Source organism: Bos indicus x Bos taurus, chromosome 19, assembly GCF_003369695.1.
Source record: "Bos indicus x Bos taurus breed Angus x Brahman F1 hybrid chromosome 19, Bos_hybrid_MaternalHap_v2.0, whole genome shotgun sequence".
Taxonomy (NCBI): Eukaryota; Metazoa; Chordata; class Mammalia; order Artiodactyla; family Bovidae; genus Bos; species Bos indicus x Bos taurus.
In genome coordinates, this window is record NC_040094.1 from 14,068,135 (window position 1) to 14,082,356 (window position 14,222).

Sequence of the window (14,222 nt, forward strand, 5' to 3'; positions counted from 1 at the left end):
CAACTTCTCATCTCCTGATTGGTCAGTTCTTGGTGCCTCTTCTTACCTGCACCCGTGCAAACTCAGAGTGCCCTGCAGGAATGCCTTCTCTTGCCCCCTGGTCAAGGCTGACTCATCTCTTTCTTTATAGGCTCAGCTCAAATCTTTGCCACTCTGGAACCCCTTTCCTGACCACTTCTTTCAGAAAGCATGTATCTTTTTCTTTTTCTTTTGGCCATGCTTTGTGGCTTGTGGGATCTTAGTTGCCTCGCCAGAGGCTGAACCAGGGTCCTCTGCAGTGAAAGTGCAGTGTCTTAACCATTGGACTTCCAGGGAATTCTCAGAAGGCATGTATATTAGTCAGCTTGAGCTGCCATAACAAAACACGATAGACTGGGTGGTTTAAACAACAGGAATGTATTTTGCCTAGTTCTGGGAAGTCCAAGGTCTAGGCACTGGCTCATTTGGTTCCCTGGAGGGTCCCTGTTCTCCTGGCTGTAGACGGCTGCCTTCTCTCTGGATTCTTCACGTGGTGGACAGAGAGCAGGGAAGAGCTCTGGTCTCTTTCTCTTCTTACAAGGCACTAATTCCACCACAGGGCCCCACCCTCCTGACTTTATTAAATTACCTCCCAAAGTCCTCATCTCCAAACCCCATCACTTTGGGCTGCAGCATATGAATTTTGTGGGGAACAAACATCCAGCCCACAGCAGTCTGTTACAGGCAGGTCAGATTTTTCAATGTTGTCTAATTGTTTCAGGTTATTTCCTTAACTTGACTGGAAGCTCCCTGAGGAGCAAACTGTGACTGGCAGTAATTGTGTATTGACATGCCTGGTAATAACATCTGCCTATTTATTACAGGCTCCCCAAAAGTTCACACTCAAGGGTCCCCAGATTTCACCTTTCCTCTGTCCCCAAGGAAGTTTCTGTGTTTAGCCCTGTTTGGGCCTCAATAGCTTGGGTGGGCATAGTGGATTGGAAAGAAAGTTGAAAGAAGCCCAGAAAAGACAGAGTGCCCCTCCTGGCTGGATAGGATCAAAGGATAAAAGGCAGAGGGGAGAGCAAGGAGAGGTAGGCACCTGCAGGGGCTGGTTTGGTGAGGGCTTCAGGGGAGGTTGAGGCACCTTGAATGAGCTGTGGGAGGGAGTGGGAGATAGGAGAAGAAGATTCAAATACATGTCACTTTGTCTTATGAATGTGTGTGCATGTGTGTATTACATATATATATATATACACACACATTTTGGAGAAGGAAATGGCAACCCACTCCAGTGCTCTTGCCTGGAGAATCTCCATGGACAGAGGAGCCTGGCAGGGTACAGTCCAAGGGGTCGCAAGAGTCAGACACGACTTAGCAACTAAACCACCACCACCATATACATATATATGGTGGCACTAGCTGTTAAGAACCCACCTGCCAATGGAGGAAATGTAAGAGACACGGGTTCGATCCCTGTGTCGAGAAGATCCCCTGGAGGAGGGCATGGCAACCCACTCCAGTATTCTTGCCTGGAAAATCCCATGGACAGAGGAGTCTGGCAGGCTACAGTCCATAGGATCACAAAGAGTCGGGACACAACTGAGGTGACTTAGCACGCATGAGGAGAGAGCAGAAGGGGTGACTCTGGCCCTAACCCTGGGCCTCTAACCCTAGAGCTGTATCTTCCGATGGGGCCACCGTGGTCTTTGAACTCTGTGTTGGGGGAGACCAGGAGGCTCATTAGGCTGGAACGTGATTATATGTACCTATGGCTCAGCTCTATCTGTGTGGTCAAAGGTGGCGCAGGTCCAGGCCTCTGTAGCCTTCAGAGTCCAGACGACAGTGTGATTCGCTGTTTGGGAGCGTGGTCCTGAGAGGCCAGAAATTGGGGGGGAAGTGGCAGGTGTTCTGGAGGGTGTGCAGACAAAGGGGCGGGGCGCCTTGAGGCCAAGGACATTAAACGACACGGCTCACGGTCTCCCTGGGCTCCACCTGTTAGCACGCAGGGCCTCTTTGGTAAGGGGACAACCTTACAACTCAGAGTAACTTTGTGTGTGTGTCCGACTCTTTGCGACTTCATGGACTGTAGCCCGCCAGGCTCCTCTGTCCATGGGATTCTCCAGGCGAGAATACTGGAATGGGTTGCCATGGCCTCCTCCAAGGGATCTTTCTGACCCAGGGATCGAACCTGGGTTGGAAAGATCCAGACCGACCCGCGTCTCTTGTGTCTCTTGTATTGGCAGGTGGATTCTTTACCACTAGCGCCACCTGGAAAGGTAGGGTTTGTTTTATTGCAATACAGGAAGAAAACCCAGGGCTTGGAGGTCAGGAAATCTAGGTTCATGGCCCTCCAATTGGGCTCCCAGGGGTGCCTTCATTGTGCTGTGTGCCTAAGTTTCTCCACCAATAAACTGGATGCAAGACTCATGTTGTTCATCTCGGAGGTGGCACGGAAGTGACGGTGATTGGAGAGGTCGAGTCCACTGTTCACACAGGAGCTGGGTGAGGGGGTGGTCACAGTAACTCTGCAGCGAGATGAAGCCCGTGAGGACCCGCACATCACAGGTTCGACCTTGGCACTGCAGCCCCAAGGGGTGGGCGTCCAGGGTGAGATCTCTGCAGGGACAGGAAGGGGCCCAGGCGTGGCTGGGATCTGGGGAAGGACAGACCCAGAAGAGGGGTCCTGGCAGATGGGGGACTGCCATCCCTTCTTTTCAGGACCCTGTGGGAGAAAGAATTCTCCCCTCCTTCTGTCAACTGAGTTGCAGCCCAGCAATGAACAGTAAGAGTAATAAAAAAACAATAGCTTGGGACTTCCCTGGTGGTCCAGTGGCTAAGACTCTAGGCTCTCAGTGCAGGGGGCCTGGGTTTGATCCCTGGTCAGGGATCTAAAGCCCACCTGCTGCAAACTAAGACCCAGCACAGCCAAGTAAATAAATAAAAATTAAAAAATAAAAATAATAGCTCATGTCTCAAGGGCCTGTATATCAATCTCTATTTTTAAGCACTTTACCTCATTTCTGCCTCAGAACGACCCTATGGAGAGAGAACTGTTTTAATCTGTATTTTACAGATGCAGAAACCAGAGCAGCTGGGTGACCTTCTCAAGGTCACAGAGCTTGTAAGTGGTGGAGTCATGACTCATGCTCAGACGATCCAGGGCTTGTGCCATGCTGTCCTGTCAGGAACTAATCCTGTATCCTTTACACTTCAGAGCAGGACTCCTCAGCTAAAAGTATCTCATTTGCCCCACATATTAAGACCAGGCAGAGGTTCACAGCCACCTCTCCAAACAGAAGATCTACACTTGGGCACCCCGTGGCTGCTGCTCCCTGCTTCTGTACTCTTAGGCAAGTTAGCTCATCTGTAAAATGGGCGGACATACATTTGTTGAGTATCTCTTATGTGACACATTCTTTTTGTTTGTTTGTTTTTTGACTGCACCGCATGGCTTGCAGGATCTTCGTGTCCCCACCAGAGATTGAACCTGGGCCCCAGCAGCAAAAGCACTGAGTCCTAACCACTGGACTGCCAGGGAATTCCATTATGTGCCACATTTAATTTAAATCTGACCACTACATTTTGAGATTGCTCCACTTAGCAGCTGGGGAAGCTGAGTCACAGAGGGGTGAAAACAAATTCCCCAAGGCCACATGAAACAGGCTGACATGAAACAGGCTTAGTCTGTCCTATTTTGGAGTGTATGTTCTTTCTATTCCCTCTCATTCCTCAAGTTGTAATCCACAAAGCCTGAATTCCTGGGGGTGGGGGTGTGTGTTAATAATTATTGTGTTAAAAAATGTTCCATGATCAACTCTGTTTAGGGAAGGCTGTTTTCAAAAATTAGAAGTTATTTGTTTCAGGACTTCTCAGAGCCTTTATTATACTGGTGTGCCTTAGGAAGCTCTAAGAGGAGAGCAGAGTTAGTATGAACTTCCTCACCGTGAGATAGTTTGTCGGGAAGAAGCTTGTGGGAGAAGCATTCCTTGGAACTCACTTTGGGAAGAGCTGTACTTCACCCTCAAGGCTTCCGTGGTAACAACAGTGATGCCAGTAGCAATAACAGTGACACCGAGAAAGAGATCATCACGATCATGTTAGTTGTGTGTCGGTTGCAATGATCCTTTTCTGTGCAGGATTTTTGGGAGATTTTTCTGCATCCTTCCCAGCTTTAAGCACCCTGATCCCTTCTTTGAGCTCAGGGCAGGTCCAGTCTGTTCCTCATGCCTGGGGCTCCTCTCTCCTCTCCTCTAAGCCTTTGCCTGGGTCAGGCCCTTTAGGCTGCTCTCCCCTTCCTCCCCTTGTTCCTGACAAAAATAAGGGAGGCTTGGAGAGGGGAAGTGATGTGGCCCAGGGTGTGTGGTGAGACAGGCATCCCCCATCTCCTGCCACTCTCCCACAGCCCACCTGCACAGGACATCCCACTTCTGAGAAGTATCCAGAATGGACTCGTCCCAGGGCCAACCACGAGCTTCTCTGGCTCTGTCTCAGTCTTATCACGCTTGGTCTCTATTACGCACCGCTAAGCGACGTCAGGACTGCCTTTTATGTTGTTGCTGTTCAGTTGCCAAGTTGTGTTTGACTCTTTTGGGCCCCATGGACTGCAGCACGCCGGGCTTCGCTGTCCTTCACCATCTCCCAGAGTTCGCTCAAACTCATGTCCATTGAGTCAGTGATGCCATCCAACCATCTCATCCTCTGTTGTCCCCTTCTCCTCCTACCTTCAATCTTTCCCAGCATCAGGGTCTTTTACAGTGAGTCAGTTCTTCGAATCAGGTGGCTAAAGTATCGGTGCTTCAGCTTCAGCATCAATCCTTCCAATGAGTATTCAGAGTTGATTTCCTTTAGGATGGACTGATTCGATCTCTTTGCTGTCCAAGGTATTCTCAACAGTCTTCTCCGACACCACAGTTCAAAAGCATCAATTCTTTGGCACTCAGTCTTCTTTATGATCCAACGTTCCATCTGTACATGACTACTGGAAAAACCATAGCTTTGACTAGATGGACCTTTGTCGGCAAAGTGATGTCTCTGCTTTTTAATATGCTGTCTAGGTTTGTCATAGCTTTTGGTATGCTGTATTAAAAGAAAACAGTTTTGTTAAGATATTCATATATCATAAAATTTACCCTATTATCATATTCATTTAAAAGTTGTTTATTATAATAATTTTTCTACATAAAGAGCACAAATCAGCACACAGAGTGATGAATTTTTAACAAAGTAAAAACATCTGTGTAATCAGCATCTGTGTTTGAAGCGGATCATCTCCTGCCCCAAAGAACCTCCCTGGTGTATTCTCCCTTCACCCAAGGTTAACACACCTGACCACTACCCCACAGAGGTTTGTTTAGAAAACAAAAGCAAAAAACAACTCCTTGGGACTTCCCGGGTGGTCCAGTGGTTAAGAATCCACCTGCCAATTCAGGGGCCCCGGCTTCAATCCCTGGTCCGGAAAGATCTCACGTGCCATGGGTCAGCTAAGCCTGACAGCCACAACTACGGAGGCCTGCTCACCTCAAGCCTGTGTACTGCAACAAGAGAAGCCGTGGCAATGAGAAGCCTGTACACTGCAGCGAAGAGTTGCCCTGCTCACTGCAACTAAAGAAAGCCCACTTGCTGCAAAAAAAAATAAACTCATCAACTTATCCCTTTCCCTTTTCTTCTTTCCTTCCTCCTTCCCTCCCTTCTGACCCACTTCCTTTATTCCTCTACCCCCTCCTTCCTTTCTTGTTGATTCTACTTCCATATAGTTTATTTAAAGTTTATAGTAAGAGGCACAGCGAGACTGTAAAAGCCTTAACATGTGCCCTGGGAGGTGGTGTGAGGTGAGGGGGTCAAGTTGCTGAGAGACCTGACTCTAGACTGGCCACTGCCAGCTGTGAGGCCTGGGGCTTGTGACAGAACCTCTCTGCCTTAGTTTTCTTACCTGTGAAATGGGAGTAATGACTCGACTGACTGCAAAGGGTGATGGGAAGATTAAACAAGGTGTCTTTACCTTATGTGTGCAAAGTGTTTACATACACCTGTGCCAGGAAGCCTGGGGAAAGCTCTACTGGATGATAATATCTCTTACAAGATGAGAAGTGAGGACAGGGGATGAGAACCACGGCCATTTAATGAGCACCTGCTGTATGCTGGGGCTTTACCTCTGATCTGCCTGGCTGTCCTGCAAGAAGAGATTATTATCTCCATTTTATTTATTTTTTAAAAAGCATTTATTAATTTGGCTGCTTCCGGTGCTGACTGCGGCATGTGTGATCCTTGTTGCAGCGCGTGGGCTCTTTCCCCAACCTCATGTGGGATCTTAGTCCCCAGATCAGGGATCAAACCTGCCCACAGCCTTGGAAGGTGGCTTCTTAACCACTGGACCACCAGGGAAGTCCCCATCTCCATCTTACAGATGAGGAGATGAGGCCTGGAGAGGTAAATCCTGAAGACGTAGGTTGGTAAGTGTTGGAACTGGAGCTGGAACCCCAGGAGTCTGGCTTGAATGCCCACGTTCCCACCCTGGGAACCAGCCTTGTGTTAATGTCACCTAGCTGTGAGCTGAGCACTGTCCTCTGTGGGGGATGTCCCTTGCTGTGGTCCCATTGTGATCCTATCCTCCCAGGGACACAATACTCCGCCCCCCGCACCCCATGCTGGGGACATCCTCCTGGGGCAGGGGTGGGGCTCTAGGGAGGGGATGGTTTCCCAGGGAAGAGCACTGGAGAGGACTGCCTGGCAGTAGAGGGTTCGGACTGTCCTGGGCACGCGCAGTTCCTGCGCCTACTGGAAGCCTCCCTCCCACCCAGGGAAGCTCTGGGGCCCCAGGGAAGGGCTGGCCTATGGGGTGGCTTTACAGCCCACCACCCTGGGGCAATGGAGAAGAGTCCGCACCCTGCAGAATCGCCTTGTAGGGCCCTGTCCTGCCCATCAGGACTCATGGGGTGGGGTCGGGGGGTACAAAGCAGAGCCAGGCAGGTCAGGCATGGGGGTGCTGATGACTCCTCCAGCTGGGGCAGGACCAGGGTGGGGTGATGGATCTCCCACCCCTGCTGAGTGCTCGGTAAACAGCCGGTTCTGCTGTGACCCCTCCAACAGGGGGAAGGCTCCCCAGGCAGAGGAGACTAGCTCTTCAGACCAGTTCTGGGGCCCTGAGGCCTCCTTCCTGCCCATCTCCCGAACCAGTGTGTTGTGCTGTGGCCTCGGAGCAGAGGGCAATGGGGGCACCCCCCACCCCCCACCCCTGGTGCCTCAGGCCGCACCTGGCTCCTCGGGGGGCCTGGTGGGAGTGCAGACATCACCTGCCCTCTTGCTGGCCTCAACCGTCCCTACCCTGACCTCCAAGCTCCCGGGGGCCAGCTGGGACATCTGTATCCATCTTGCCCCAAACTCTGGAGATTCTGACAAATTTCCTTTCATTGCTTGCAGCCATGTTATTTAAAGTAATTAACCTTAATTTATAAATTTTTATATCAAACTGCCTTTTAACTTTTAGAACTGGCAGGAGCAGCCTTATCCCTGGGCTCCTAATAGTTCTCCATTTAATCAAAATTCATCCATCAGGTTCCAGTGTTAAATCATCTTTTAATTGGGAGTTACATTCTGGTTAATAGTTTTATAATTCGCCTCCTCTAATAGTTTTTACCACAGGGATCTCTACTCCATTTTTCCTCACTCTATTATTGAGGGCGTGCGGTTCTGCGGGGACGGCTTTGCTGGGCCCCGCCTCTCTGGCCTCTGCTGGTCGTCGCCTCTTTTGTTCTTGGTGGTCTCATTAATTCCCGAGAAGAGTTGTCTCTGCTGCGTGTTACTAGGGCAGAGCTACTCTCCTCGCTTCCGCAGCCTTCGGAGCTGTGGCCAGTGCCCGTTTCTCTCCACGAGGAAGTCACAGCAACAGAAAGGGAGAGAGGGAGAGAGATGGAGATTGGAACAGAGAGTGTGGAGAGCAAGGAAGGTTCTGGAAGCCCATAGGTCCGGCCCGCAGCAGACGGGGAGAGAGAAGCAGACGAGTTAGGAAGTAGATGCAGACCCAGGACTGGCTCTTCCCTGGCTCCTGCCCACCACCGATCATCCACATCCCCTTCCACCCGGAAGTTGCGGGAAGGGACGTGCCTCCCCGCCCCACCCCGCCCTGAGACCCGGAATGGCCGGGCCCGCGGGATTCCTGGAGGAGGGCAAGGAAGGGCGGCTGCATTAGAGCTATCCCGGAGATGCTGCTGGGCCTCCGGCGGGCGAGAGGAAGAGGGCATAGAGACTGCAGTATCAGGAAGGGGAGAGAGAGGCCAGAGAGACACGGCAGTAGAAGAGAGTCAAGAACAAGAAAAGAGGGACTTCCCTGGCGGTCTAGTGGTTAAGACTGTGCTCCTTTTGCGGGGGGCATGGGTTCGATCCCTGGTTGGAGAATTAATATCTTACATGCCTGGCGGTGCAGCCAAAAAAAAAAAAAAAAGATTAAAGAATAAAAGGATTTCCCTGGTGGCCCAGTGGTTAAGAGACTGCCTGCCAATGCAGGGGACACAGGCTCAGTCCCTGGTCCAGGAAGATTCCACCCGCCACCGGGCAACTAAGTCCACACTCTGCAACTTCTGAGCACACCTGCCACAACTACGGAGGCCTGCGTGCCCTAGAGCCCAGGCTCCACGCAGTGAGAAGCCACGGCAATGAGAAGTCCGCGCCCTGTGACTAGAGCGTAGCCCCCGCTCGCCTGTGCAACTGGAGAACGCCTGTGAACAGCAACGAAGACCCAGCGCAGACACAAAAGACAAATAAGTAAAAAATTTCAAAAGATATTAAACATAAAGAGCAAGAAAAGAGAGGGGAGATAAAGAGGGGAGAGAAGGGGAAAGAAAGACGACATTGGAAGGGTACAGAGGAAACGGGTCCCTCCGGTCAGGAGCCCTGACTGGTAAGCAGACATGTTTGTGTGGACACCTGCTCTCGCAAGCCCACGTGCTCGCACAGGGCTGAAACCAGACCTGGAGGCACCTCGCACAGGGGTGATGATGGGCTGGGGGTCAGACCCCGCGCCTGTGGATGGGAGTCTTTGAGATGGCCTCCAGGGCAGGTGGAATGGGAGGGATGCTCCTAGATTCCTGACCCTCAGAAACCTCATAGAAGAAAGGTTGTTGTAAGTTGCTACATGTAGGCAGTAATTTGTTATGCAGCAGTAGATAACTGGTACACATTCATGCCATCAGCATTGCTGGGGGTGGAACTTGACTCGGGTATGTTTCAAAGCTCCCCATGCAATGCCAGTGTGCATCCCAGGTGGAGGGCCACTGCCCCAAGGCCTGTGTGTGCCCGTGAGAGTGTGTGTGTGTGCACCTGGTGTATGCCTGTGCCATGTGCGTGTTTACGGTGGGGTGTGGGCACCACGCCACATGCATTTGTCAGTAGGCAGAAATACCAGCAGCCCCTTGTGTGTTTTGGGCCCAGGTACCCGTGTCAGTTCCTGGCTCAGGAAAGTCTGGAGAACGGAAGGAGCCTCGGAGGTTTTGTGGCCAGACTGACATGGGCCATCCACCACTTCCCCTCTGTGAGCCCTCTCTGAGCCTCAGTTTCCCCACTTGTGAAATGAGGGCATGCAGATCCCCATTCTGCCCAGTCCTTTGAGGAGGTGCTATATGAGCTGACTACGTACCTCCTGGACTGGCTTTGGCAAAATATCTTGGTAGAGTTGTTTAGTGGCTAGGTCATTTCCGACTCTGCAACCCTGTGGACTGTAGCCCACCAGGTTCCTCTGTCCATGGGATTCTCCAGGAAGAATACTGGAGTGGGTTGCCATTTCCTCCTCCAGGGGATCTTCCTGATCCAGGGATTGAACCTGTGTCTCTTGTGCCTCCTGCAATGGCAGGCAGGCTCTTTTGTTGTAATGGCTCTTGGTGTAGTGAGATCTGACCTGCAGTGCCATAGATGTGAAAGCAATCAAGTGTGTAGCCCCCTCTGCAGGACCTGACCTGAAGGAGGGTCTGTCCTGGGGCACATCCCTGAGGATGGGGTGGGGAAGGAGACAACATTAGTCATGGCTGGGTTAGGGCTTGGGATTTGAGGCCAGTAAATAGTCTTTCCCTCTAAATGCCAAGTGGCTTAGATGGGCAGGACGAGAACAGAGGTAGGCTGGTGGTTCCAGCTGAGTCTACACCCCTCCCGTCTGCGAGTCCTTGCCTGAGCCTCTTATCCTTGTTCGGCCTCAGTTTCCTCATCCCTGAAGTGGAACAGCAAACCATCTCCCACCTTCTGCATGTGATATGCTGCATCTCCACACCAAGCCCCTGTGTGGGAGGTTGGGAAAGGAGAGAATCTGGGTGAAAGGAGCTCACCTGGGCCTCCAGCCAGTTCTGCAAACAGAACTGATTCCCAACCCTGGCTCTTGCTGTGTGACCTTAGGGAAGTCACTGCCCCATCTCTGGGCCTTATCATCAGTAGGTAATGATGCCTGCCTTGTGGTGGTATGGAGAAAATGGAAAAAGATGCTGCTTGGGGTGTGCCCTGCATGGTACTTGAAAGTGTCAGTCGTTCAGTTTTGTCCAACTCTGGGATCCCATGGACTGGAGCCCACCAGGTTTCTCTGAGCATGGGATTCTCCAGGCAAGAATACTGGAGTGGGTTGCCATTCCCTTCTCCAGGGGATTGTCTAAGCCCAGGGATCGAACCCGGGTCTCCTGCATTGCAGGCAGATTCTTTACCGTCTGAGCCACAGGAAACAGAGATGCATGGTACTTGGCATCCAATAAAGGGCAAACTTGCTTGTCATAAGCTCCAGCCAAACTTTTCCAGGTGTCTAAGAAAACACTATGGAAAAACACAATGTTCACTACGGAAAATGGCTTTTCATTTCTGTGGCTCTGGGGTGGCGGGGACGGGGGGTACAGAAGAGGAAGAAGACGGGAGGAGGGACAGGAAAGCATCGTTTGTTGTGAACTCACCAGGTGCCCCTGCAACATGGTGCTTTTACTCCCATCTCATGTGACGTCTAAACCTGGTGACAATAAGGATGATCGGTCCCACTTTACAGACAGGGAACTAAGGCTCAGGAGGGCCAAGGAACATCCTTGTTCAGTGTCACATGGCTAAGGACTGCAGAGTCAGGTCTCCATTTTCCTGTTCTCTTTTTCTTTCAAAAAAAAAAAATTATTTGGCTGCGTTGGGTCTTAGTTGCAGCACACAGGATCTTTAGTGTGTGCGAGTTTATATGAACTCGCAGTTGCAGCATGTGGGATCTAGTTCCCTGACCAGGGATGGAACCTGGGCCCCCTGCGTTGGGAGTGAGGAGTCTTAGCCACTGGACCACCAGGGAAGTCCTTCTGTTTTCTTGTTTTCTTTGTGACTGTCTGTGTCCCTGAAACAAGCCTCTGATCTCCAGTGACTCTGATAGCGGGAAAGCTTTGTAACTTACAGAGTCATCTGGGGAAGATCTCTGTGTGATGACATCCAAGGATGGTTAAAGAAGGCGTCACAGCCCCCAAAGCACATGAGTCAACCCTGACCCCTCGCCCTGACAGGAAATCTCTCACTGAGCCCATTTCACAGATGAAAGGACTGATGCTCAGAGAGCCTGAGTGGGACCCAGTCGTCAAGGCATTGGAGCAGCTGAGACTCTGGTCTCTGGCGGAGTGAGAGGTGCATGCAGGGGCAGAGGGAGAGGGAGAGAGCAGGGGTGAGGACAGCAAAGCTGTGCGGAGCCAGCCCCTGGGGCTGAGGAGCCCGTGTGTGTTTATGGGGGTCCGAAAAAGAGGCTGAAGACGGATACCTCTAGTGCCCTCAGCTGCCAGAAGCAGGCTGGCATTTGTGCTGCGGTGCCGGCCATTGGATGTCCAGCTCTGGGTTAGCCGTCCATCAGCCTCCCGGCCCAGTTTGCCTACCTTCCCAGTAGGGACTGTCACTGAGCCCAGGGGTGACGGAACAGCTGAGGGGACAAAGAGGGGGGATCTGGCAGCAGAAAGGGGATCCGGGGAGAGAGGTTATTCCCTGAAATCTCAGGCCTTTTAGCACTGCCCGTCGGGGTGGGGGAGGTGTGAGGACCCCGCAGGCCTGGCAGGATGAAATGTTTATTTTCCCTAGGGGCTGAAGTCAGTGATGGAGGAAAGGAGAACAGACGAGGCAGGAGGATTGGAAACTCACCAAGACATGGAGCCCGGGAGACAGAAGTAGGCAGAGAAGGAGCGAGACCAGGGAGAGCCAACAGCAGCCTGTTGGCTGCCCATCCCGGGTGAGCTGGGGCGGTAAAGCCTGCATCCTTGGAGCGGTGACCAGGATCCAGGGTCTCCGTTTCCATGGGGAAAAATCTGGACTCTTCTGCAGGGGAGAAACCCAGCTTCCCCTTTTGGGGGATGGAGGGGTTCAGGCAGGGCTTCTCCAGCCCCATTCCCTCCTCTCCTCCCACCCGGATCCAGGCTCTGTCTCTGCACCGCACCCCTCCCCAGCCCCTCCCACCCTCCTGCTGCTGACCTGGGAGAAGCTGCTGGTTCCTAAGAAACGATTCCCAGGACTGTGGGCTGCCAGGATCCAGGCTCCTTTCTGTCTAATAGCTGGGGACGGGGGCCCTGGCAGGAGCTTAGCTCAGATTTGTGTAAATGAAGCTGGACCGCAGCTTAGAGTAGTGACAGCCTGGAGCCCATGGATGCCAAGTCCTGGCTGGGTTTTGGTTTTTCAGTTATTCTGGGCAAGTGGGGACATGTCCAGGCCTCCTCTGACCCCCAGCACCACCCAAGTGACTTTCTGCTGGGGTTGTGAGTGAGGCTGAGAGGTGAAGGGCAGTGGGGGGAAGGGCAGGAAGCCTCTCTCAGGGGCCTCCCGGGGGATTATATACTTGCGTTTTATATACTTGCCCTTTTGAGCCCTCGCCATCGGTGGGGCAGAAATTATGACTCCCATTTTCACACGTGAGGGAAGCCGGACTCAGAAAGGTTAATTAAATTGCCCAAGGTCACTCAGCCAGTGATGATGGAAATCAGGATTCGAATCCAGGTCTGGTCCCAAAGTCTGGCTCTTTTCATGCTGCTGTGTGCATGGGATTGAGGCGGGGGAGGGGAGAGCCTGAATAAGGGAGAGAGGGGTACAGGCCAGGCATGGGGAGGGGGTCACTGGGTGTGGTGGGGCGGGGCGTGCCCTAGACCTGGAAAACCTTCCTTAGCACCCTGGCTTTGCCCGTTTTCACTTGTGCAAGGTTGGGCGAGCCCCTTATCTCTGAGTCACACGTAGATGGAGTGGCTGTGAGGTGTCTTTTCCCTGTTTGTCAAATAAGTGAACAAAAAGGCAAGCGGAGGCAGGAAGAGGAAGACATATATTCTAACTTGGGTCTAAGGCTGGAGCTCCCCCTTTGACCGGGGACAGAGTCCCTGCAGACACCCAGCCCCTGAACATCTGTCCCTCTCAACCCACCTAAATGAGGCCCCCCACTCCCTGCAGGCAGGTGAGCCAACTGCTAGGTGGTGGATGGGAGTGCACGTCCTGGGGGCTCCAATTCTGGTGGCTCCCTATCACAGTGTAGCATCCTCTCCCCTGGAGAGTCACCCTGAGGTCTCTGTTTCTGGGCTGGGTTGGTTACTGTTAATTAAACCAGTTGTTGGACTGAATGCCTCCCTTTATCATGTCTCCTAGACCTAGTAATCCCCCACCAGTGGAGGAAGGGGATGGGAGGGCAGAGGGTTCTCAAAACCAAGCCAGGCTGCCTCTGGAGACAAGAAGACACCTGAGAGAGTCAAGCCCACCCTTTGATCCCTCTTGGGAGGCTGGGAAACTTGCATTCCAGCCTCAGGATTCCTGGAAGCTGGCTGTGTCTGCATCCCATGAGATTCAGCTAAGGCCTTTTGGCCGCCACGACCCTTGGGACCGCTTTCCCACTGAGCTTCTTTGGAGCCACTGGGGCAGAATCAGCAAGAGTGGAGGTGACTGCATGGGGCTGAGGTGGGGGGCCAGGGACTTATCTGTGAGGCCAGAATGGAATGCTGGATGGGACTGAGGTTTCCAGTTGCAAAGCCAGGGATACCCCTGCTTCATCCACGCACCCCTGTTCCCTTTGAAGATCTTTGGGGCCAGGTGGGGGGTGGGTCCCCAAACATCTCACTTCTCTGCTCAGGCCTTCCTGGAAGTATATGGACCTAGAGACAGATGCTGGGCCCATGCACGGATGCTCAGACTTCTGGTCAACCTCTCCCTTGTGCCTTCTTCCCTCCCAGCTGAACCTGCCTCCTCCTGCCCGCCCGGTCCACCACCACCCCCCGCCCCCCCCAGTGTCAGAGGCCAGTTGGGGCAGGGAGGGAGCCAGGGTGGGG

The 14,222-nt window shown here is 52.5% G+C and overlaps 1 long non-coding RNA gene across 1 annotated transcript; it reads right to left on the bottom strand.

The window, feature by feature from the left end:
- Nucleotides 1-7,521: 7,521 nt before the first annotated feature.
- On the bottom strand, nucleotides 7,522-12,530 carry LOC113877750. The gene is made up of 3 exons (XR_003506806.1): nucleotides 12,397-12,530; nucleotides 12,070-12,268; nucleotides 7,522-7,906 (listed from the first exon to the last, which is right to left on the bottom strand). It is a non-coding gene; the product is annotated as an uncharacterized LOC113877750 (long non-coding RNA).
- Between the last annotated feature and the right edge of the window lie 1,692 nt (nucleotides 12,531-14,222).